Genomic DNA, 22,787 nt, shown 5'->3' with positions numbered 1-22,787 from the left:
CTCCAGAGTCACATTCCTTAGCATATAGTTTTCACTTAGTTCAATTCTTCTTTAAGACAGTCCAACCTGTTCAATTTTAAAGATGTCTTAATTAGTCTAATCCTGATTGGGCTCTTTCCAAAGCTCCTGTTGGCAGTCAGATTTCAATTAGTATTCCACTTCCATACTGCAAATGCCCTTGCTCAGACTTTTTTTTTTTTTCTTTTTTTTTTTTAACGTGCTATGTTGGATGCCACCTCTCTTCAGCTTTATTCTGCCTCAGAAATGATACGGCTCCTAAAATGTTTCAAGGCACCGGGCACACAGGACAGTTCTGGCAATTACTCTTTCTTTGAAATTGTCAAGAAACATAATTCTGTTAACCAGTATCTCGTTCCCATGATTGTAACCTACAAGTGGACAAGGTGTGCACAGTCATCTTGCCCTTCAAAATCAGGCATCAGACCCTTTCCTTTATGGATGACAGAGAGTTTTAACCAAGGACGTGGTTATACAGTTCTGGCTTAGATTTATTAAGCAGCTAGTAAATAGGCTTTCAAACACTCTAATACATTCAGTCCCCACATCAACCCTGTGAGGTAGGCATTATTTGTGCCCATTTTATAGATGGACATACCTGGAATTCAGAGTGCTTAGCTGGTTTGTCCAAGACGCCAAAGACATTTGAGATTAGATGGTCTTCCACTTGACCATAACAATGTGACAAAGTAAACAAGTATAATAAAAAAAGAATTTTTTAAGATAAAGTAAAAATACAATACGCTATGTTTATTCACCACTAACTGAAAGATGGGATATTGAACTTAACCAAATGTTTTGAATAACTTTGACTATTTGAGAGAATGCTAAGGCTTACGTCCATATAGCCTCTGTCTCTATTTTTGAGTCAGATGGCCTGAGTTTCAACCCAAGCTCCATGACCTTTGACAGATGCACCTAACTTCTCTAGAACTCAGTTCATTCATCAGTAATCTGGCGGTTGTAACAATGCTTACCCCATAGGGGTGCTCTGAGGATTCCATGAGATAATCTTTGTAGAGTTTCTCACACATTCCTGGCACATATGGGCTCTTGAACAAATGGATACAAAGCTGTAGACCACTGTTTCTCAACCCCAGCATTACAGACCATCTGGACTGGATCATTTTTTGCTTGGAGGGCTTTCCCGCGCACTGTGTGATGTTTCGCCACATCCCTGGCCTTTACCCACTAATCCCAGTAGCACTTCCTCCAGTGACAACCCAAATTGTTCCAGGCATTGCCAAATATCTTCTGGGGGACAAAGTGAACACTGCTATGATTTGATGTCCCAAAGTTGCCTTGTCCAATATGGTAGCCACAAGTTACACATGGCTATTGAGCACCTGCAACGTGACTAGTGTCACACAGTGAAATAGCAGTCTGGATATGTTGGATGAAATATAACATATTACTAAAAAAGTTTTACCTGTTCAACTTATCTTTTCACTGTGGCTACTAGAAATATAAAAATTACACATGTGGCTTGCCTTAGACTTCTGTGACACAGTGCCATGATAAAGGCTTCAACCTCACCTTCTGGAAGATCACGCCAAATGGCTATTTCAAGCCGGGACCCTCATTTCTAACTGGCCACCAGATATCTCCAGTTGACTGCGGGCTCATTGTCAGTGAGATCAGGCTCACCGCAAAAACCGTATTCCCTCCATCCCACCTCCATCCTTGGAGCCAACTTCACCCACCCAGATGACTAAAGCTTGAACACCTGTCACTCTCAACTCATCCCTCCCACTCACCCCCCTCACACATGATCAAAATCCACACCCTAGTTCCCAGTGTCAGTGTTTCTAAGTATTAAAAAAGGAATAATCAAAGCAGTGTTTGTGGAGAAAAACTGGAAACACCCTAAACACCAATAATAGGGGACTGACTGGTCCAGCTCCATGATGCAACACCATGCAGTTATTACAATCACAGGTAAAAATATTCAATAGCACAAAACATGCTCACAATACACACAGAGACGGACTAGATCAGGACGCAGTACAAAAAGTATGATCTTATTTTAGTAACAAAAGTATAGCTTCATATTCACATGGGTGTACGCATGAAAACGACTAGATATATTAATAGCAGTTTCTTGATGGCTGGTGAGAACACAGATGAATTTCAGTTTAATTTGATAGTTTTGTTTTGCTCCCAAGTTTTCTAAAATGAACATATATTAATTCTACAATGAAAAGAAAAAGTGTATGTTGCTGTCTTCATTGTTATAAGGCATAATCCCTGTCCAATTTACGGGTTATTTTATCAAAGTAGTACGTTTGTGCCAGTAAAGGTTGCAGAGTAGGCGAACACTGTGCTGGCCTCCTCTCAGGACCACATCAAAATTACAACTAAACTATAAAACAACCATCATTGAGAATCACCTGAAGTCTTGCTGAACCGAAGCCCTATAACTAAGGACATACAGAAGAAGCCACCTTGAGACTGGTTGGAGGGACAGAGACACCCATGTGTGACCATTACAAATTGGGAGGGACATCTTGGCTGTGGAGGACCCCCCCAGAGGAGTGAGGGATCCTAGTACCACACCAAACTCCCCCGCCCAGGGTTCCAGTGCCAGGGAGACAAGTCCCAATAATTTCTGGTTGTGAAAACCAGTGGAGACTGTGGCTAAGTGAGACAGAGGGTGGCTGCACTCCCAGATGCTCCTCTTAAAGGGACCATACATGGACCTATTCACTGACAGACTCACTCGCTCTGAGCCCCAGCACTGGGGCAGCAGCTCAAATGGCACCAGGGACATATAGGGAGGAACTGAGTTGTCTGGCTTCAGGGTAAGTAAGTGCTGCAGGGGCAGCTTTCTCCCAGATGGAGGAGCTGGTGGAGCCATTGTTTCTTTGCTGAGCCCTCCCGCTCTGTGCATGCAGATGCTGGTGGCGGCTATATCTGAGTTTCCAGCAACGTAACTAATGCCATTCATTCACCGTGACCTGAGGATTCTGAGACCATGCTCCACTCAACTTTCAGGCACACCCAAGCTGCTTCCAGGGATTTTTTGGTACAAACCTCAAACTGCTTGTCTTGGCTCATGCTGCAGACTTTCCTAAAGTCTCTCAAAGGTTCTCAGAACCCAGACAAGCAGCATCTGTGTTCAGCATGTCCTGTACCTCTGGCTGAGCAGCCCTTAGCCTGGCACTAGAGGCAGTCGGCCTTAGTTCGTGCCTTGGCCTCTCATGGTACCTCCAAGCACAGCGTGGGTGGTGGTCATCTGCAGATAGCTTTGTGGCTCATGCCAGGTGGTCCGGGACAGGGCACAGGATGCAGCTGGACTTAGCCTGCAGTGGGTCCCCTGCAGGTGACTCTGGGACTGGCACACCCAGTGGCCAGCTTTAAACAGAGCTGGAGCATCACCCGGCCACCTCCAAGCACGACACACCCAAAGGGCACAGTGGGCAGGCACCAGAGCCCTGCTAAAGTGAACCCTGCTCCATAGGGTCAGCCCCTCCACAGCAGCTCCTCCACTGTAGTCACAGCCAGTCCTCTTAACCAATGATCCCAAAAGTCAATCCCTCCCATTCACATGCAAACAGCAACCAGGGCTCAACTACAACAGGAGGTCACACACAACCCACACAAGGGACACACCTGGAGCACTCAGCTCAAGGAGACAGTGCCACTGGGCCCCACAGGACGCCTACTATATAAGGCCACTCTACTAAGACCGGAAGACATAGCAGCCCTGCCTTATATATATAAACAAACACAGGGAGGCAGCCAATGGAGAGACAAGAAACATGTCCCAAATGAAAGAAAAAAACAAGGCTCCAGAAAAAAGAACTAGACAAAATAAAGACAAGCAATCTACCAGATGCAGAGTTTAAAACACTGGTTATACAGATGTTCAGTGATCTCAGGGAGAACTTCAACAAAGAGGTAGGAAATATAAAAGTGGAGATAGAAAACATAAAAAAGAACCAGACGGAAATAAAGAACACGATAACTGAAATGAAGAACACATTACAGGGAATCAACAGTAGATTAGATGAAGCAAAAGAGCAAATCAGCGATTTAGAAGATAAGGTAGCAGAAAACACCCTAACAGAACAGCAAAAAGAAAACAGAATGCAAAAAAATGAGGACAGTTTAAGGAGCCTCTGAGACGATATCAAGCATACCAACACTCACATCATAGGGGTACCAGAAGGAGAAGAGAGAAAGTAAGGAAATGAAAACCTATGTGAAGAAATAATGATGGAAAACTTCCCCAATCTGGTGAAGGAAACTGACATACAAGTCCATGAAATGCAGAGAGTCCCAAACAAGATGAACACAAACAGGACTATAGCAAGACACATCATAATTAAAATAGCAAAGGTTAAAGACAAAGAAGAAATCTTAAAAGCAGCAAGAGAAAAGCAATTAGTTACCTACAAGGAAGGTCCCATAAGACGGTCTGCTGATTTCTCAACAGAAACTTTGCAGGCCAGAAAGGATTGGCAGGAAATAGTCAAAGTGATGAAAAGCCAGGACTTATAACTAAGATTACTCTACTAGCAAAGCTATCATTTAGAATTGAAGGACAGACAAAGAGCTTCTCAGACAAAAAAAAAGCTAAAGGAGTTCATCACCACCAAACCAGTATTACAAGGAATCTTAGAGGGACTTCTTTAAGAGAAAAAAAAATTAAAAATTAAAAAAGATGAATAATAAAATGACACTAACTACGTATCTATCAACAATTACTTTAAATGTAAATGAATTAAAAGGTCCAATCAAAGACACAGGGTGGCTGAATGGATAAGAAAACAAGACCCATACATATGCTGCCTGTAAGAGACTCACTTCAGATTGAAAGACAAACAGACTGAAAGTAAAAGGATGGAAAAAGATATTTCAAGAAAATAGAAATGAAAAAAAAAAAAAAAGCTGAATTAGCAATACTTACATCAGACAAAACAGACTTTAAAACAAAGGCTTTTAAGAAGCTTTTAAGACGAGACACAGAAGAACCCAGTAATCCCACTTCTGGGTATTTATCCGAAAAAACCCAAAACGCGACTTCAAGGGGATGTACTCATCCACATATTCATTGCAGCATTAGTTACAATAGCCAAAATATGAAGGCAACCTGGGTGTCCCTGAACGGATGAATGGAAAAAGAAGAGGTGGTACATATTCTGACAATTATGTTCACAAACTTGCCACCATGCACTTACATTGGCAGCCCTGTATAAACAGCTCGGTAAGGTTTCATAACCTTGGTATATCAGTGTCTCACAGCTGTGTTCATGTCGACGTGTGGCAGTATCTTGCTGAGTGGCATTCATTATTATTGTGTGTTTTTGTGTGTGCTGTTGCAAGAATGTCTGAACTTGAATTAAAGCAACAAACAACATTAAATTCCTTGTTAAACTTGGCAAGAGTGGAAGTTAAATCAGGGACATGTTAATCCAAGTTTATGGGGATAATGCCATGAAGAAAGCATCAGTGTACAAACGGATTGAATGTTTTTCTGAGGGGAGAGAACCCATCACTGATGAAGAGAAGTCAGGGTGGCCAGTAACAAGCAGAACTGACGAAAACATTGCAAAAATTTGTCGAATTGTGCGTCAAAATTGTCAGCTGAATGTGAGAAACATAGCAGACCAAGTAAACATCAATAGAGAAACAGTTAGGAAAATCTTAACTGAAAATCTTGGAATTAGAAAGGTGTGTGCAAAAATGGTCCCGAAGGAGCTCTTGCATTATGACAATGCACCAGCTCACACGGCACTGTCTGTGAGGGAGCTTTTAGCCAGTAAACAAATAACTGTATTGGAACACCCTCCCTACTCACCAGTTCTGGCCCCCAATGACTGCTTTCTTTACCCGCAGATAAAAGAAATATTGAAAGGAAGACATTTTGATGACATTCAGGACATCAAGGGTAATACAATGACAGCTCTGATGGCCATTCCAGATAAAGAGTTCCAAAATTGCTTTGAAGGGTGGACTAGGCACTGGCATCAGTGCATAGGTTCCCAAGGGGAACACTTCGAAGGTGACCATAGTGATATTCAGCAATGAGGCATGTAGCACTTTTTCTAGGATGAGTTCACTAACTTAATTGCCAGACTTCATATACAATGAAACATTACTGAGCCATAAAAAGGAATGAAATCTTGCCATCTGTGACAACATGGATAGCATAGAGGGTATTATTCTAAGTGTAGTGAGTCAGACAGCGAAAGACAAATGTCATATGATTCCACTTATAAGTAAAACCTAAATAACAAAATAAACAAACAAACTCATAGATACAGAGAACATTTTGATGGTTGCCCGATGGGAGGGCGATTGAGGGTAGGTGCAAAAGGGGAAGCGCTTAAGTACAAACTGGTTGTTACACAGCAGTCATGGGGTTGTAGGGTATAGGGTAAGGAATACAGTCAATAATATTGTAATAACTATGTGTGGTGTCAGATGGGCACTAGTTAGGGTGATAGATGGGAGGTGGTAGGAGCAGGGTAGAAAATGTGAAGGGACTAAGAAGGAAAAACTGGTAGTTACAAAACAGTCATGGGGATGTAAAGCAAAGCACAGTGAGTATAGTCAATGATATATACTATATGGTAATAACTATGTATAATGCCAGGTGGGTACTAGACTAGTCAGGGAGATCACTTCTTAAATTATATAAATGTCTAACCACTCTGTTGTACACCTGAAATTAATATAAAATAATACTGAATGTCAACTATAATTGAAAAATTTTAAAGGTGGAGGGGGAAGGTGAAGGGGAATAAGAGGTCCAAATGTCCACATATAAAACAAATAAGTCATGGGGATGTGATGTACAGCATACGGGACACAGTCGATAATACTGTAATAGTGCAGTACAGTGTCAGATGGTTGCTGGGTTTATCATGGTGGTCACTTCCCTAGGTATGTAAATGCTGAATAACCATGGTGTAGCCCTGAAACTAATACAATATTGTAAGTTAGCTATATTTTAATAAAAATCTTTTTAAAAGTCCTATGTTTGTAAAACCACTTCCCAAATACACGGGGTGATCACTGTCACCCAGATATTAGCATCTGATGGTCTACAGCCCTCTTGTCATCCAGAGGACATGTAGCAATGCCCGGAGACATTTGGCTGTTACAACCGGAGGAGGTGCTACTGGCACCTAGTGGGTAAAGGCCAGAGATGTGGCTACATATTGTACCAGTCACAGGACAGCTCCCCTCCAAGCAAAGAACAATCCAGCTGCAAATGTCAATAGTTGAGATCACTATTGCTCAGTCTCCCTGTGGAGAGAGACAGCAGTCTACAGCTAACGTTTGTTCAAGGGCCACGTTTACGTGGCCAAACAAAAAGCAGTGACTCATGAGGTCCAGGTGACAGCCTACAAGTGTCCCTGGGTGCATCTGCCTGGCACCAAACATCCCAATTAAAATAGAAATTTGATTAGTTATCCCATCACTAACTCGCATGAGGTAAGACAATTTGCTGGTAACAGCATGGTCACCCAGAGGTGGGAGAGTGAAGGGAACATAAACAGAAGTTACATTCTCATGCTCAGAGGCGACGTCTGGGTCTGTTGTGAGGCTGGGCAGGCAGGGCCATCTGCTGAGCATGGCCCTACTGGACCTGTTTTGTCAAGTCTACAGTTTGAACACGGTTTGTCTGGCGCCCTTCACAAGCACTACATTAACTTGGGTTCATTTGAAATTCATCATTTCCAAAGAGATACAAGACACTGGAGGTTTCGTTTCCAGGATTCTAAATGTCAGGCATCCAAAATGTGCTGTGGAGACACAGCATCTGGAAGACGATGTTTTTGAAATGTATCTACAAACAAGAGAAGCTCCCAAACTAGGCTTTTTCAGAAAAAAAAAAAAAAAAAAAAAGCATCCCTCAGCATACATATGGCCAGAACCCTGATAGGCTGCCCCCTTCACAAAACAAAAGAGTTCAAGTTAAAAATGAAGCATTTGCTTCAGGCCTGACCTCTCAGACCGCACGACAAGGCAGCTGGGAGCAGTGGTGCTCACCAAGAAGCATTCCCCCTCCACGCTCAAGGAACAAGCTCACGTTGGGCTCCAGCCACCGGCCCCCATGCTGTTTCTCAAACACACCAGGCACACTCCTGACTCAGGGCCTATGCTTTGATTGTTCCTTCTAGAATGTTCCTTCCCTGTAACCACTTGACTCCCACCCATAGCCCTTTATAAGTCTTTGCTCCCTTCTCAATAAGGCCTGCCCTTACTCCATTCTTCAATACTGCCACCTGTCCCCAACGAGACCCTAGTCCCTAAGCATTCTCCATCCCCGTACCCTGCTCTGATTTTTCTTTTTGTAACATACTATAAAATTCCACATTTACTATGTCTGTCATTTACTGTCTCTTCCTCCTTGAGGAAGGTATGTTCTAGGAAAGAAGGGATTCATTTGTTCACTGCTGGATCCCAAGTGCCTGTGACGGGGCCGGTGAATTTACTGAACACTTTCTCTGTGCTCAGCGTGATACTCACAGCTGTAGGAGAGAGACAGCATTAAGTGTCTGCCACCATGTATAAGAAAATCACAATCCAAATGAGTGAAGCAAAGTGTCCAGTACCTTAGACCAGCTTGAGCTGGTTTCTGTTGCTTGCAACCAAAAGGTTTTAACAACTAAGACCCAACTGCCAGTGCTGGTTCTCTTGGAATGCTGCAGGAATTGGGGGATGGGGGAACATGAATGTGGGCTGCAACCAAGTCTTCATGGAGGAGCCATGAAGCAGCCTGGAGAAGCATCGGCCTCTTGCTGAAAGCCTGGATCCCTTCCTCCACTTCACCATCAAGTTACTTGATCAGCTCATACAACCTGCTCCTCTGATCTTGCCCCAGGACTCGTCTGCCCCTGGAGATGTTTGGTACCCAGAATGGAAATGTAGAGCTCTGGGTGGAGTCTGGCCATCACCCCCATGGGGTCACATGATGTACCCCCATTAACCCAGCCCTGCTGGCAGCCTCAGGTCCTGCCCACCAGCACTAAAAGATCAGCCCAGAATGACTGGAAAGATTCACTAAACAGAGCAGACAGGTGAGACCAATTCCTTCCAGGAAAACACAGAAGAGGCACAGGAATGAATTCAGAACCAGGGCTGAGTATCAGGGGACAGAAAGCCACATGGCTGGACCAGCAGCAGCAGGAAGTCAGATGTCAGGAGAACTGAGACCACAAGCTTGGAGTTCGAGTGCCCTGGAGTAGCAGGTATGGTCTCAGGCAAGTGGTTTCAGCCTCCTGAGTATCACTTCCCTCACTCATCACCCAGGAATTATAATCGTGGTGACCCCGCCGCCTTTACAGGGTTTAAATGAGATAACACCTGCCGAGCCAGGACTCAGAGTAAGCCTCCATATGATTAATTACCACTATTATTATCATGGCAGGGGGTCCACAGTAGGAAGCCTCAGAGATAAAAACTAAGTCTCAGGAAAAATAATCAGACAACTATGAAAGAAGAATTGATGAAGACATGCCAGATGGAAAGCAGTTGGAGCAACTGAGGTGTGAGTTAACGACAGTGACCGTGGATGGGAAAAGGGGTGAAGCCAGAAAGACAGGAGTGGGTGACAGATTAGATGTCAAAGATGAAGGAAAGGGCAGAGTTTAAGTAACAGGAGCTCCAAGATTCCTTCCTTCCTCTCTGTTCCACAAGCATATTAGCATATTATGTCACCATCACTATAGACTGGCTCCTTTAGCAGGTAAGCCACATAAAAGAAGAAAGCTACCTGATTTATGCTCAGATTCCTCAATGCACCAAATACTGCCTGGCAACTAGCAGATGCTCAATAAGTGTGGATTTATGAATGATTTGTGAGTGTATATAAATATATATTAATATATCTACGTATGTATGTATATATGCATGTATGCATGTGTATTATATGCATGTATACATATACACACAACCATGTATTATGTATAGTTAATATTGATATCTAAAAAATATATATATATATATTTAATTTTCAAAAGAATTTGAAGCTATTAGTAAGAAAAATATACAGATGGAATAGGACAAAATAAATTAAATGAGAGAGTATAAAGATTCTGCTTTTAGGAAAAAGTAATATGCCAGGAATCACCCTTCTTCAGTGACAGCATACATTTCTGAGCTTCCTATTGGCCAAGGTGATAAAGGAGACCTGCCGTATTACCCTCTCATTGCCCCACCAACAAGCCTATGAGTTAATCTAGAAGAGCAAATGTTATCTTGAAAATGACGAGGGGTGCATGGAGTTCAGCTCTTCACATGAGGCATATTGGGACAAAATGACGGGCAGTGTCATCAACAACAGTTTCAAAGAATACACCATGTTCTATAAATGTATTTTACGTATCAAAATCTTCTATAGAACTCAAGAGTATGACCTGAAATGAAAGCTAACAATATACTTTATTTTTCCCCAATCACATTTTTTAAAATCATGAACAGTGGGTAGAGGTCCAAGATGGCAGAGTACATAAATCCTATACTGCCTGCTCCTTCCGTGAACACATGAAAATTACAACTAAATTACAGAACAATCAACCTAGAGAACCATCTGAAGTCTGGCTGAACAGAAGTTTCATAACTAAGGATACAAAAAGGAAGCCATGTTGATACTGGTAGGAGGGATGGAGACACAGAACGGGCCCCACACCTGTGTGCGGCAGTTGAGAATCAGGAGGGATATTATGGCCACAGAGGTTTTCCCCGGAAGAGCGAGGGACCCCATGACCCCCACACCAAGCTTCCCAGCCCAGAGTACTGGTGCCAGAAAGAGGAGACCCCACAACGTCTGGCTGTGAAAAACAGTGGGGATTCCAACCATCTGGGTGGGACTGAAGGCTGTGGGAAACCCAGACGTCCTCAAACGGCCCGCGCACAGGCACTCACCTTGGGCTCCAGCGAAGGAACGGTGACTCAGGAGGCCTCAGAGACATACGGGAGCAGACTGAGGTGTGTGGCTTCCAAGGGGAACTGGAGGACAGTCGGCATTTTCCCTGTGAGGAGTCCTCCTCCCCTGCAGCCGGCAGGCGGGCACCATCTTTCCGGTGTGGAGCCCGCCCCCCACAGGCCAAATCTGAATCTGATTGGCCTGTTGAGCTCCAGTCCTGCCCCACCAAACTCCCACGATGCCTGAGGCACTTTCTCCTGAGCAGCCAGCCCCTCCCACATTTCATTCTTTCTTGGCAAACTATCAGAGTCCACAGGCTCCAGGTGGGCAGCGACTGGCCTTGGTGTGCTCTGAGACTTGCTGAGTCACTCCAGGCTCAGCACCGGCACCAAACCAGGATCTATATTAAGCTGGTCAGCACAATTCTTCCCACTGTAGTGATTCTCTGAGAACCTGCCTCACTCAACTCATGTACAGCAGGAGGCTTTCTCAGTGGCTGAATCTTAAGGGAGCCGGCAAAACCCTCCTGGCTTTTTGAGGAGTTACTCCAGACCCAGTACTGGTGGCAGCCATCTTCAGTTTGCAGCATGGTCTCTCCCACACACCTCCAGGTACAGCATAGGCAGCGACCAGCGACCAGTGGATCGCTTTGTAGCTCCTGTCAGGTACTCCCTGGCCAGTCACAGGCAGAGGACTGCAGATCACAGGCCTACACCACAGTCCATCCCTAGAGGCCCCAGAACCAACATACTTGGAGGTTGACTCAGATCACAGCAAAGCACCACCCAATTAGCCCCACAAGTGGCTCACAAAAAGGGCGGTCTCAACAGGCACCAGAACCTACTGGGGTGAATCCTGATCTGTGGGGTAAGCCCCTGTGGGGACAAAGTCCCAGAGCACAGTTTCCAGGCTCTCAGCCTCACGTGGGAAGGTGCTGGCTCGGGTAGTAGATGGCCATCAGCTGTAACCAGTTAGCCATTGGCCACTGATATAACTGCAGTGGCTGAGCTCGCAAGCACAGACTGCAGTTAGCAAGGGGTTGGTTGGTTGGTTGGTTGGTTGGTTGGTTGGTTGGTTGGCAGAGAAGTGGACGGCAGGTTGCAGATCATGTTGATCCTACTCCCTGTGTCTCACCCGGCCACCAGCGAGACGGAGGTGCAAGAAGACCCCTCATTGGGGTACTGGCAGATGTTTGCTTTTGTGTCTCGACCAGCCACCATTGAGAATCTAGTGGCATGAACCCCCTAGCCATGGCTCCGTTGGTGTTCCTTTTTGGCCTCGCCACATCCTGCGTTCTTGTGCAGGGAGCAGGAGCTGAGACCCCACATGACAGCCCCACACACAGATGCCCATAAGCCGTGGATGTCACCAAATCCCACAGCCAATCAGCCTGAGGATGAATCCCATCCACTGACATGAGCAATCAAGGCTCAACTATAACAGGGGGGCACACACAGCCCACATTAGGGACACTCCTGGAGCACCTGGAGAGGTGACCGGGAGACTGTGCCAGGGCCCCACAGGGCACCTACTACATAAAACCACCCGGCCAAGACTGAGAAATGTAGTAGATCTACCTAACACATAGAAACAAATACAGAGAGGCAATACAATGAGGAAACAAAGAAATATGTCCCAAATGAAAAAACAGGAGAGAAATCCAGAAAAAGAACTAATTGAAATGGAGGCAAGTAACCTACCAGAGACAGAGTTCAAAACAATGGTTATAAAGATGCTCAAGAAACTCAGTGAGAACTTCAACAAAGAGATAACAAGCATAAAAAAAGGACATAGAAACCATAAAAAAGAAGCTGTCAGAAGTGAAGAATACTATAACTGAAATGAAAACTGCACTAGAAGGAATCACCAACAGACTAGATGAAGCAGAGAACTGAATCAGCAATTTGGAAGACAAGGTAGCAGAAAACACCCAATTGCAAACAGCTGTTCTCCAACCAGAACAGAAAAAAAAAAAAAAGAAAAAAATCCAAAAACATGAGGATAGTTTAAGAAAACTCTGGGATGATATCATAGAGGTACCAGAATGAGAAGAGGTACCAGAACATTTGCATCATAGAGGTACCAGAATGAGAAGAGAGAAAGCAAGGGATTGAAAACCTATTTAAAGAAATAACGACAGAAAACTTCCCTAACCTGGTAAAGGAAATAGACATACAGCCCAGGAAATGCAGAGAGTCCCAAACAAGATGAACCCAAACAGGCCCACACCAAGACACATTATAATTAAAATAGCAAAAGTTAAAGACAAAGAGAGAATCCTAAAAGCGGCAAGAGAAAGGCAACTAGTGACTTATAAGGGAAACCCCATAAGATTGTCTGTTGATTTCTCAATAGAAATTTTGCAAGCCAGAAGGGATTAGCATAAAACACTCAAAAACTATTTGATGAAAAGCAGGGACCTACAACCAAGATTACTCTACCCAGCAAGGTTATCATTTAGAATCCAAGGACAGATAAAGAGCTTCCCAGACCAAAAAAAAACAAACAAACAAAAAAAGTGAAAGGAGTTCATCACCACCAAACCAGTATTATAAGGAATCTTAAAGGGATTTCTTGAAAGAGAAGACAAAGAAGATCAAAAGTATGAATAATAAAATGTCAATAACTACATATGTATCAACAATTATTTTAATTTAAATAGATTAAATGTTCCAATCAAAAACAGGGTAGCTAAATGGATAAGAAAACAAAACCCTTACGTATGCTGCCTATAAGAGACTCACTTCAGATTGAAAGACACACAGAGTGAAAGTTAAGGGATGGGAGAAAGATATTTCATGAAAATGGAAACAAACAAACTAAAATCTGGGGTAGCAATACTTATACCAGATAAAATAGACTTTAAAACAAACGCTATAAGAAGAGACAAAGAAGGACCCAGTAATCCCACATCTGGGTATTTATCCAAAGAAACTCAAAACGCTTTTTCGAGGGGATGTGTGCATCCGTATGTTCATTGAAGCACTGTTTACAAGGGCCAAGGTGTGGAGGCAGCCTGGGTGTTCACTGATGGATGAATGGATAAAGAGGAGGTGGTACATATAGACTACACAATATTGCTTGGCCACGGAAGGGAATGGTTCTGGCCATCTGCGGTGGCATGGATGGACCTGGGGGTATTGTGCTGAGTTAAGTACGTCAGAGAGAGAAAGACAGATGCAATATGATTTCACTCACTAGTATAAGTGGAATCTAAAGAACAAAATAACAAACAAACAAAACAGAAACAATCTCATAGATACAGAGAACATTTTGATGGTTGCCAGGCGGGAATGGGGTTGAGGAAGAGTGAAAAAGGGGAAGGGATTAAGAAGCACAAATTGGGAGTCACAAAATATTCACTGGGGTGTAAAGTAAAACATAGGGAATATACTAAACAATATGGGAATAATTATGTATAGTGCCAGGTGGGTACGAGACTAGTCAGGGGATCACTTCTTAAATTATATAAATATCTAACCACTATGCTGTGTACCTGAAATTAATATAAAAATAATATTGAATGTCAACTGTAATTGAAAAATTAAAAGAGGATGGAAAAAAGGTGAAGGGAAATAAGAGGCCCAAATTTCCAAATGTAAAACAAATAAGTAATGTAATGTACTGCATAGGAAATATAGTCAATAATACTGTGATAGCGTGGTATAGTGTCAGATGGTTGCTGGACTTATCATGGTGATCACTTCTTTAGGTATATAAATGTTGAAAAACTGTGGTGTATACCTGAAAGTAATATAATATTGTATGTTGGCTATATTTTTAATAAAAATCATTAATTTTTTATTTTAAATCATGAACTGGATGCATTTTTTTTTTCTGCCACTGGCTGTTAATTGGAACTCCCCCTCTGACCCCAGTTAGGTCACTGGGCCACTGAATGCCAGCTGACACCACCCTTCATAGAAGAGTCTCCGGAAAACTTTGTCCACCTTCCATTTTAAATTTGCCTGGAGTCAACTTTTAATTACTCGAGTTAACAGCATTTCACATTGTACCAACAGGCAATTTAGCGTACATAGCAATGTGTCCACGTGTCCAGGAGGAAGCACATCAGGAGTGGAGTTTAACAAACATTTGATACGATCTGCCACTGACCTTCTGTTACTGTGTGCATTCTGCTCATAGACCAGGGAGGGCAGAATACAAGGGAAAACGTGTCACAGCCGAGGGGCAAGCAAAGCCCAGTGGGTACTTGGAAGAGTAATCCCATGACCTTCCACGAGGAACCACCTGTGTCCCGGGGGATGCTGTGAACAAATGTAAGAGTCATTGCCACCTGCGAGCTCTGCCACGACAGAGACATCTTCTCTTGGACTATGGAATACCACTTTGTGTAGGACAATTAAGAAAGGCAGCAAAAAAGACCTGCCCCGCCCCAAATATCAGAAAGCCAGACAGCATAAATAATGACAGGGAGTGTCTTTCAGGCCCAATGACAAGTAGAGAAGTTGTGCTCCCAACAAAGGAGGCTTACAATGACAAGCTCTCGGATGAATAGGGACGGCGTCTAACTTTGCAGCATGCCGCAGATTGCCAAGTACCTGTGGGTGCGTAATAAATGCCCTTGACAGGTGGTGAATGCCGTCATTATTACATCTGCCATTATATTTTTTTAGTGAATGAACCTTCCTTATCAATCTTTATAACCTCGGTTTCAACGGTATTAATTCAGCGATCTCCCACACAAAGTGCTTTTCTAAACACTAGTCCTCAAATCTTGTCAAAAAACAATGCATTTGATTTTCGTAATGTCACATACCAGTCTCAAAGAAAATTTAACTTATATGCTATCTTCTCAAATGGTTTTAGCATAATGTGTCTCCAAAAGAATATAAAAGAATTCTTTTCCAGTTTCTGAGCTACAGCAATCCTTTAATTTTTCACATGATATTGAAGACTCCTTTCAAAATGCTCCTTTGATATTAGCAATGTATGATTTTTGAAAACAAAGAACCATTGTTTCTAGAAGAGGTTGCTGAAAAAGTAAATACTTGTATATGGCTTGTGAGGTACAATCATTTCCATTTTATTTTATTTTTTTAAACAATTCCTGCTTAAATCAGGCACAAAACCGAAAAACACACAGATGTCTTTTCATAAAAAATAAAATATCTAGTGACTTCTCCAATTCCACTGGTCGCTTTCAATTCGAATGGCCTCTCTTTAGCCATTAAAGTCAAGCTCACAACCCTCATCTGTCCAGCCCAAATCACCTCTTTCTCCTCTGAAACTATAAAACCTATTATTTCTAACATTCAGTTGACAAAACCCAAAAAGGACTTTTTTTGTCTCTCCCTCCCTCCTGACTCTGTCCTCATTCCTTCCTCCAGCCTCCCTCCCTCCTTTCCCCAAACAAGGAGGCTACCTGCTGTGTAAACAGACAGCAGGCTGAAAGTTCAGCCCTATGGACGGGAGAAAGACTGAGGCCTGCTGGAAAAGCGCTCACCATCAGTGTAGCCAGATCATTCACGACAAAGTAAAACCCCACGTGAGGGGGGCCATCAAAACAGGCAGAGTGCCAGGAAACACAGAGCGGGGTGTCACTAGCTTGTGGGGGAGCTGGCAATACAACTCCCACTATGTGTCAGGGAAAAGGGAGTAAATACAAAGATCTTTCTCACTGCGCCTCAAAGCTCACAGCTCATAACAGACAATGTGGCAACAATACTGACCGTATACTGAATGTCTGCTGCAAGCTACAGTCTTTTGAGTCGCGTATAGCATGTAATCCTATCAATTCAAGAGTCAAGCAATATTATCACCCCATCACACAAATGACTGAGGGAGTGAGGGGAGTGTCAAAACGGGACCCCAAGACGTCTGACTGCAGAGTTCATATCGATGACCACACACACCGGGCAACCAGTATGCTACAGCAACATAAAAATCTGGTGGCAGCAAAAAGTACAAAGTGCCAGGACAGAGAGAGGTACCAGGGTGGTACAGGAGGAGGCAGCCAACTCCTGGAGGTCAGGGATGCCTGCAAACAGGAAGGCTTGAGGTGAGTCTTAAGATTCAATAGGAGTTCACCAAGCAGATGACGAGGAAGGAAAAGCATTCCAGATAGAGGGAACAGCCAGTGCAAAAGGAAAGTTCTTTAAACCCCTGGCTGGGGACCTAAGAAGGAGGCCATACCTGGCACAGTGTGGGACCTTTTCACAGAAAATCCTCCAGACTGTAATTAATGGTCCCCAACAGATAACTGTGGCAAGAAGAAATGAACAGGGTGGACATTTCCTTTGAGGGTAATTCTTTAGGAGCCCAAATGAGGCTAACAAAAGAGAAATTAAACACAACGCTGTGTCATGGCACTTTGACATAAGAGTCAACTTAGAATTTCAAATAAAATTAGAAGATTCTTCTAATAATTATGTAGGATGGCAAATAAGGTCCAGGGGCAAGCACATGTGGCAAGAAGTGACTAATCATATTTTGCAAAAAAGCAGCGGGCGCTGACCCTCCTCGGGATAATAGTGCGGGCGAGTGAGACAGGCGGAAAGGTTACCAGCGGTTAATGTTAAATAGTGATCCATCCGCCACGCACCCCCACCTGCTCCTCCATATTCATAGGAAACTACCATCCATCCATATTCATTACCCCCAAAGAGTTTTAAAGTAACAAAGGCAAGCTTGGAAGATTTCAGCTCTAATAAAAGTGCTTCTGGTGATGAATGCCAAAGGCTTCCCCCACCAAGCTCAAAATTAAAGTAATAGAGGAAAATAGCCGTGGTGGGGCTGGGACATTCCCGATTTCCCTTAAAAACGGAAGATGTCCCTCCTTTGATTGGCGTTGGCTGGGTGCCAATGCCGTGCCCAAGAGACTCTAGGTGAGGGCTCTGGGCTCTGATGGCCTGGGTGGGATCCCAGCGACATCACCAGTCTCTGCCTCAGTTTCTCTTACGTCAAATGGTCGTAATAACAGTTCCTACCTTAAAGAAGATCATCCACGTAGCCACGCCTTTGGCCCCGGGCTTGGCAAAGTGGCAGAGAGCTCAGCTTCACAAACATTTCCCTGTGATTCTTGGGTCTGATGCTTCCAACACATGATACAGGTGCCATCAATCCCACTTTAGAGACAGAAGAGGAGCAGTCACCTCTCCCTGGAGGTGGCTGAGCTGGCCAACAGCCGCAGGTGGGCCTGCCACCCCCACTGCACCATGCCTCTCACCTTGGGGAACCGAGATCTGGGGAAGGGCAGCCCACTCCACTAAATGGCTCAGCAAAGTTTCCAAGGCCTCGGACTTCCTCATAGAAAGCAGTTTCTGCAAAGAACAGCACAGAGTTAAAACTCTTCCAAGAACAGAGCTAGCAGCAAACATCCCCGGTGCCAGGCACCACAGGTTTTCGCTTTTCATTTTTTAATCTGATTTAGGCTAATAGTGACATTTCTTCAATCCTTCCATGTTTATTGGGCACCTATCTTCATAATAGCAGCCCTCTATCTATATCACCTAAAATAGGGTGATTTGGAGTTTTTCAAAGTGTTTACAATACATGACAGCCTGGCACCCTCCCGACCACAGCCCCTTAGCCAAGGCAAGTGTGCATGATTGCTTTTTTCAATTTCATAGAAAAGGAAACTGGGACGAGAAAAGCTAAGGAACTTGCCTAAAATGTCACATGGCAGTGAGAGAATAGCAGTCCAGGATTTTTGACCTGGAGGGTCAGCTTCTACCTACTGCATAAGGGGAGGGGTGTTTGGGGGAGACTCTGGGGAGATTAGTGGTGATAGTAGTGGCAGCTGAACTAGGGTAGAGACCCTTAAAGCTCTTTCTCCCCTTCATTTTATAAGGATCCTAAGGGCCTCTTGTCTGCTTGGTTATGATGCCTGGTTTTGTGGGCAAGTGGGGGACGGTGGGATAGTGGAAAGGGCTACTTCTGGAATCACAGGAAGCTCAGGACCCTAGAGCTCAGGAGAATCACAGGACCCTAGAGCTCAGGAGAAGACCTCTGTGGTGCCACGGGGTTTTGGGGATCTATATATGCTTAGGGATATATATAAAATATATTCACGGTACCAAAACAAACCAAAAGAAGACATGTCTAGGCGGTGGATGGATACACTGGGGACCTAAGACACTGATTTTTCTCTCCAAGTGGTATTTGCCAGGGCGAGGTGGGCCCGGGGCAAGAACTCGCCCCCATCCCCACCCATGCCCTCCAGATTTAGACAAAAGAAGGAGACTTTCAATCACTTTACCCCTAGATGAAACCCACCCCTAATGCAGAGTCCGTGCAAAGGTAGGAAACTGAGCCAAGCGACAGCCTCGGAGATAAACACAGGCCGTGGCCCTGGTAGGTCTTGATCTGGAGTCCCGGCTCCCTTGTGGTCTCAGTCCAGGCGACGCCCGGACCGCCGCGTCTCCAAACGCGTCCCCAACCGCGAGCGCTCGCCTGTGGCTGGCCCGACGCCCGAGATTCGGGGGAGATTAGGGGCGCGAGAAGCGGAAGGGCAGATTCCAAAAGGAAACGCGAGAAGAGTGACAAAATAAACTGAATTCAGCTAACCACACGGGAGCATAAAAACACCTGGCTCAGAAGCCAAAAATGAACTCCGAGCCTTTGGGCACCGTTGCGCCCCCGCCAGGCGCGCGCCCCCTCTTCCCAGTCCGCCGGAGGCAGGGGCCCAGCGCAGACCTGCGCCTGCCCTCACCCCCACGTACCACAACCCCGGGGCTGGAGACAAGGATCTGTCATGGCAAAGGGAACCGGATCTTTTCAAATTAGGCTGCTCTTTAGAAAGAGCAGGGAAAAATCGTAGTTGGAAAGTTATACAATCTGGGAGGATTTCGAAACGAGTGCAGGGGCGCTTTTCCGGCAGCTGCCTCCGGCGTGGCCTCTTGGATGTCAACCCCAACCCGCAGGGCACCTCCGGGCCTGTTCGCGTTTGCAAATCCCCGAGAGGGACGAGCGGGGACTCCCTCCTGTCCAGGGGACGAGGCGTCTCCGAGGGTCACTGCTCCCGCTGCCTATGGGGCAGAGCCTCATAAAGGAGCCCCGAGACAGAGACAGCTTAGAGCGGAGGCGCAGGGACCCTGAGTTTTTGCACACCACCAGGGAGAGTACGCCACCGCTGCCCCCAAATCCGGCGGTCCTGACGCTGCAGGGTTGACCCGGGTGAGCGCACCCAGGTCCCCTTTGCCCAGCCTGGCCTGGCCACCCTTGAATTGTGTTTCTAATTATTGTTGTGCTTAGGTTCTGCACCGCCACGAAGTGAGAGCAAAATTCAGAGCCCGACTCTTAACCCGGGCCCTTGTCACCCACCGCACCGGCCTTTGCGCCCTCTCCCCAGGAGACCAGGAAACTGTGGCAGCCTCGCGTCCCTCCGCTTTCCCCAAGCCGTCCCTTTCTGCCTGGGCTTGGGGTTGCAAGGACGGAGACTTTTCTCAGCACCAACAGCAGCAGGTGGCTGCAAGCTTGTCACCCGTCCCCCTTCCGGTGCCACTGTTGCCTCCCCCTCCCCAGGCTGGCCCCTATGGGGCGATGCCACATGGCTTCCTGCAAATCTGGGCAAGTGGCTTTCCAGCTGTCCCTAAGCATTTTGTTTAGAGCGGGAGTGAGCTGGTTACTGAAATGACATAAAAGCCCCGTTCTGATTTACAAATAGATTCATAACACTGTGTATGTGCTTGATTTTTTTGAGGGTCTTGGTATTTTTTTTTTTAATGAGAGAATGCCAAACTGGTAAATCAAATAACACAAATAGTGCAGTGGGATAAAATAGTCCAGCTGACTAAATAATGAAAAGGTTTACAATACGTAAATATTCGCGTGGTGTATTTCAGGTGAATAACTGCACACTGAGGCACAATATGCCGTGTGACCAGCAGTGCCTTTTAAGCTGGACAGTGATGGTGCATCCTCATTGGGTGAGATGCCCCAAAGTCTAAATTGAGACTTTTAGTGACGATGAGGCCTGAAACAATTGACAATTGGCTGTCCTAACCGCTCCCCCCACCGACCCCTCCTCTCCACCGGCCCTGGGAAAACCATCAGAGGCCAGATTTCAACCCTTTCGTTTACAAAATGGGCAAACTGAGGCACAGAGAGGTGAAGAGTGTTGCCCAAGTCAGCTGAAGTAGTGACTAAGCCAGACTTCACCCACTTCTCCCCACTGTTACGCTAATAGGCACAGCACGTGAGGCACAGTGCTTGTGAGATATTCCCAGTCCCATCTGCAGATGAGAAAACCGAGGCCCAGAGAGAGTAAGTGACAAGTGACGACACCCAGCACTCCTGCTAGGAAGAGGCAGCACTGGGACACTACAGGTAGTGCTGTACCCCTCCGGCCCCTTCTTTCAGGTCTGAAAAATTCCCTCCATTCTTCCCATCTTGAGACTTCGGTTGGTTCCAGTTTGCTGTGGCTCTGTCTAGACAGCTGACCCCCTGCTTCCCCTCCACTGCTGTGGAAGTTAAAAGTGAATTTGCTGAACCTTTGATTAAATGCCATGAATTTATTTTTTCTTACTGCTCCGGAGCAGGGCTCCAGCGAGAAGCATCTTAGACGGATAGGGGTTATGCAGGCAGGTGTGTGGGTCCTGGTGCCCAGAGCAAAGCCACAGTCCTGCATCCCCCGTGCTCTATTGTTTTAAGAGGTACAAGTTCACAGCTTCCTGCATAGAAGCCACTTCATTTTCTTGGAGCCAAGTTAAATGCCTTTAAAAACTTGGCCTGCCATTATCCTGTAGCTGTTAATTAAGCTTCCAAACTTTACATTATGTTTACAGTGTACTGCGTGAATTGCAAAATAAATTAGAATCTGCAGCAAAGAAACTAGAGTTTCCAATAAACGATACAAAAACCAGAGGAGAGTCTCTGGTACATAACATCCTCACTCTGATATTTCTCTCTAAGGGGGGAAAAATAGGCTTTTGAAAAAGTAAACTTTTACTTCTTCAAAACAAAACGTAAGGTCTAAGGGTTCACGGTTTTCCCCTTGCATGCCAGTCTGGGTTAGATAATTCTATAGAGACAAGGTAGTGAAAAGGAAACAAGGAGAGAGTAAGTGGAATGTGTGAGAAATGCATTCCTTTGCCATATTGGAAACCAAAAACACGAGACACATAAATCATTCATACAGTTAAAAGCAACAACAGAAAACAAAATTATAATATGACTTCGTGCAAGTTCAAAAGCAGATTCTAGGTAAATTTTGTATTTGCTTTTGATGTTTTTAAGCAACCTGTACTAAATTCAGGAGACCAAAAATAGATTTAAAAGAAGGGCATTAAAAAAAATTTTCTAAAAACCCACACACAGAAAAACAGTTGATGTTTTTCAAACCTCCAGCCTAGAAGGTATTCTTAAAATATATTCTTTAGAACATTATTTCTCAATTCTAAAATTTAAATATGTACATTTTCTTTCCTTCTGTAAATGTAAGGTTTGGGAAAATGAGTTTGGGAGGGCTGGAACCTGACCCTAAAAAGTATTGTTGTAAAATGGAGCAGAGATGTAAGCTTTTATGAACAGAAGAAAAAACCTTGTGTTTAAAGCAGGTGACTCCATTACAAAAACAAACAAATAAAAACATCCTGCCAAATTATCCACAGCAATTCAATTCTTAAATTTTTGAGAGCCTAAAAAGCAATCTTCAATTTGACTTCTTGAAATACTTAATAATTTGTTTTAAAATTAGGGATTTGCTGTCTCTCAAACAGATGAAAAACTGATACAAATTTTAATCATCCTGGCTACTTATACTGTTATACTATTTCTCCATGCCATGTTATAAAAACTGTGAGTAAAGAAAAATAGAGACGGAAAGAAAGATAAAAGAAATTTAAGGGGGAGTGTCTCCTAAAATGAATCTGGCTTGAATCCTCACTAATACAGTAAATTTCCTAGGATATCCTCATATAAATGG

General features: G+C 44.5%; 1 long non-coding RNA gene across 1 annotated transcript in view; it reads right to left on the bottom strand.

Moving 5' to 3' along the window:
- The window catches only part of LOC141570808 (uncharacterized), a 333,482-nt gene extending 315,300 nt beyond the window's left edge, over window positions 1–18,182 (bottom strand). The window contains exon 1 of the long non-coding RNA XR_016020575.1: window positions 17,851–18,182. This is a non-coding gene — a long non-coding RNA (uncharacterized LOC141570808). The remainder of the gene's footprint in view (window positions 1–17,850) is intronic.
- Between the last annotated feature and the right edge of the window lie 4,605 nt (window positions 18,183–22,787).

Source organism: Rhinolophus sinicus, chromosome 3 (genome assembly GCF_057876585.1).
Source record: "Rhinolophus sinicus isolate RSI-liver-muscle chromosome 3, RSI-T2T, whole genome shotgun sequence".
NCBI classification, from domain to species: domain Eukaryota; kingdom Metazoa; phylum Chordata; class Mammalia; order Chiroptera; family Rhinolophidae; genus Rhinolophus; species Rhinolophus sinicus.
Note: the sequence above shows the minus strand (reverse complement) of the source record. Positions and strands in the feature narration are given on the sequence as shown.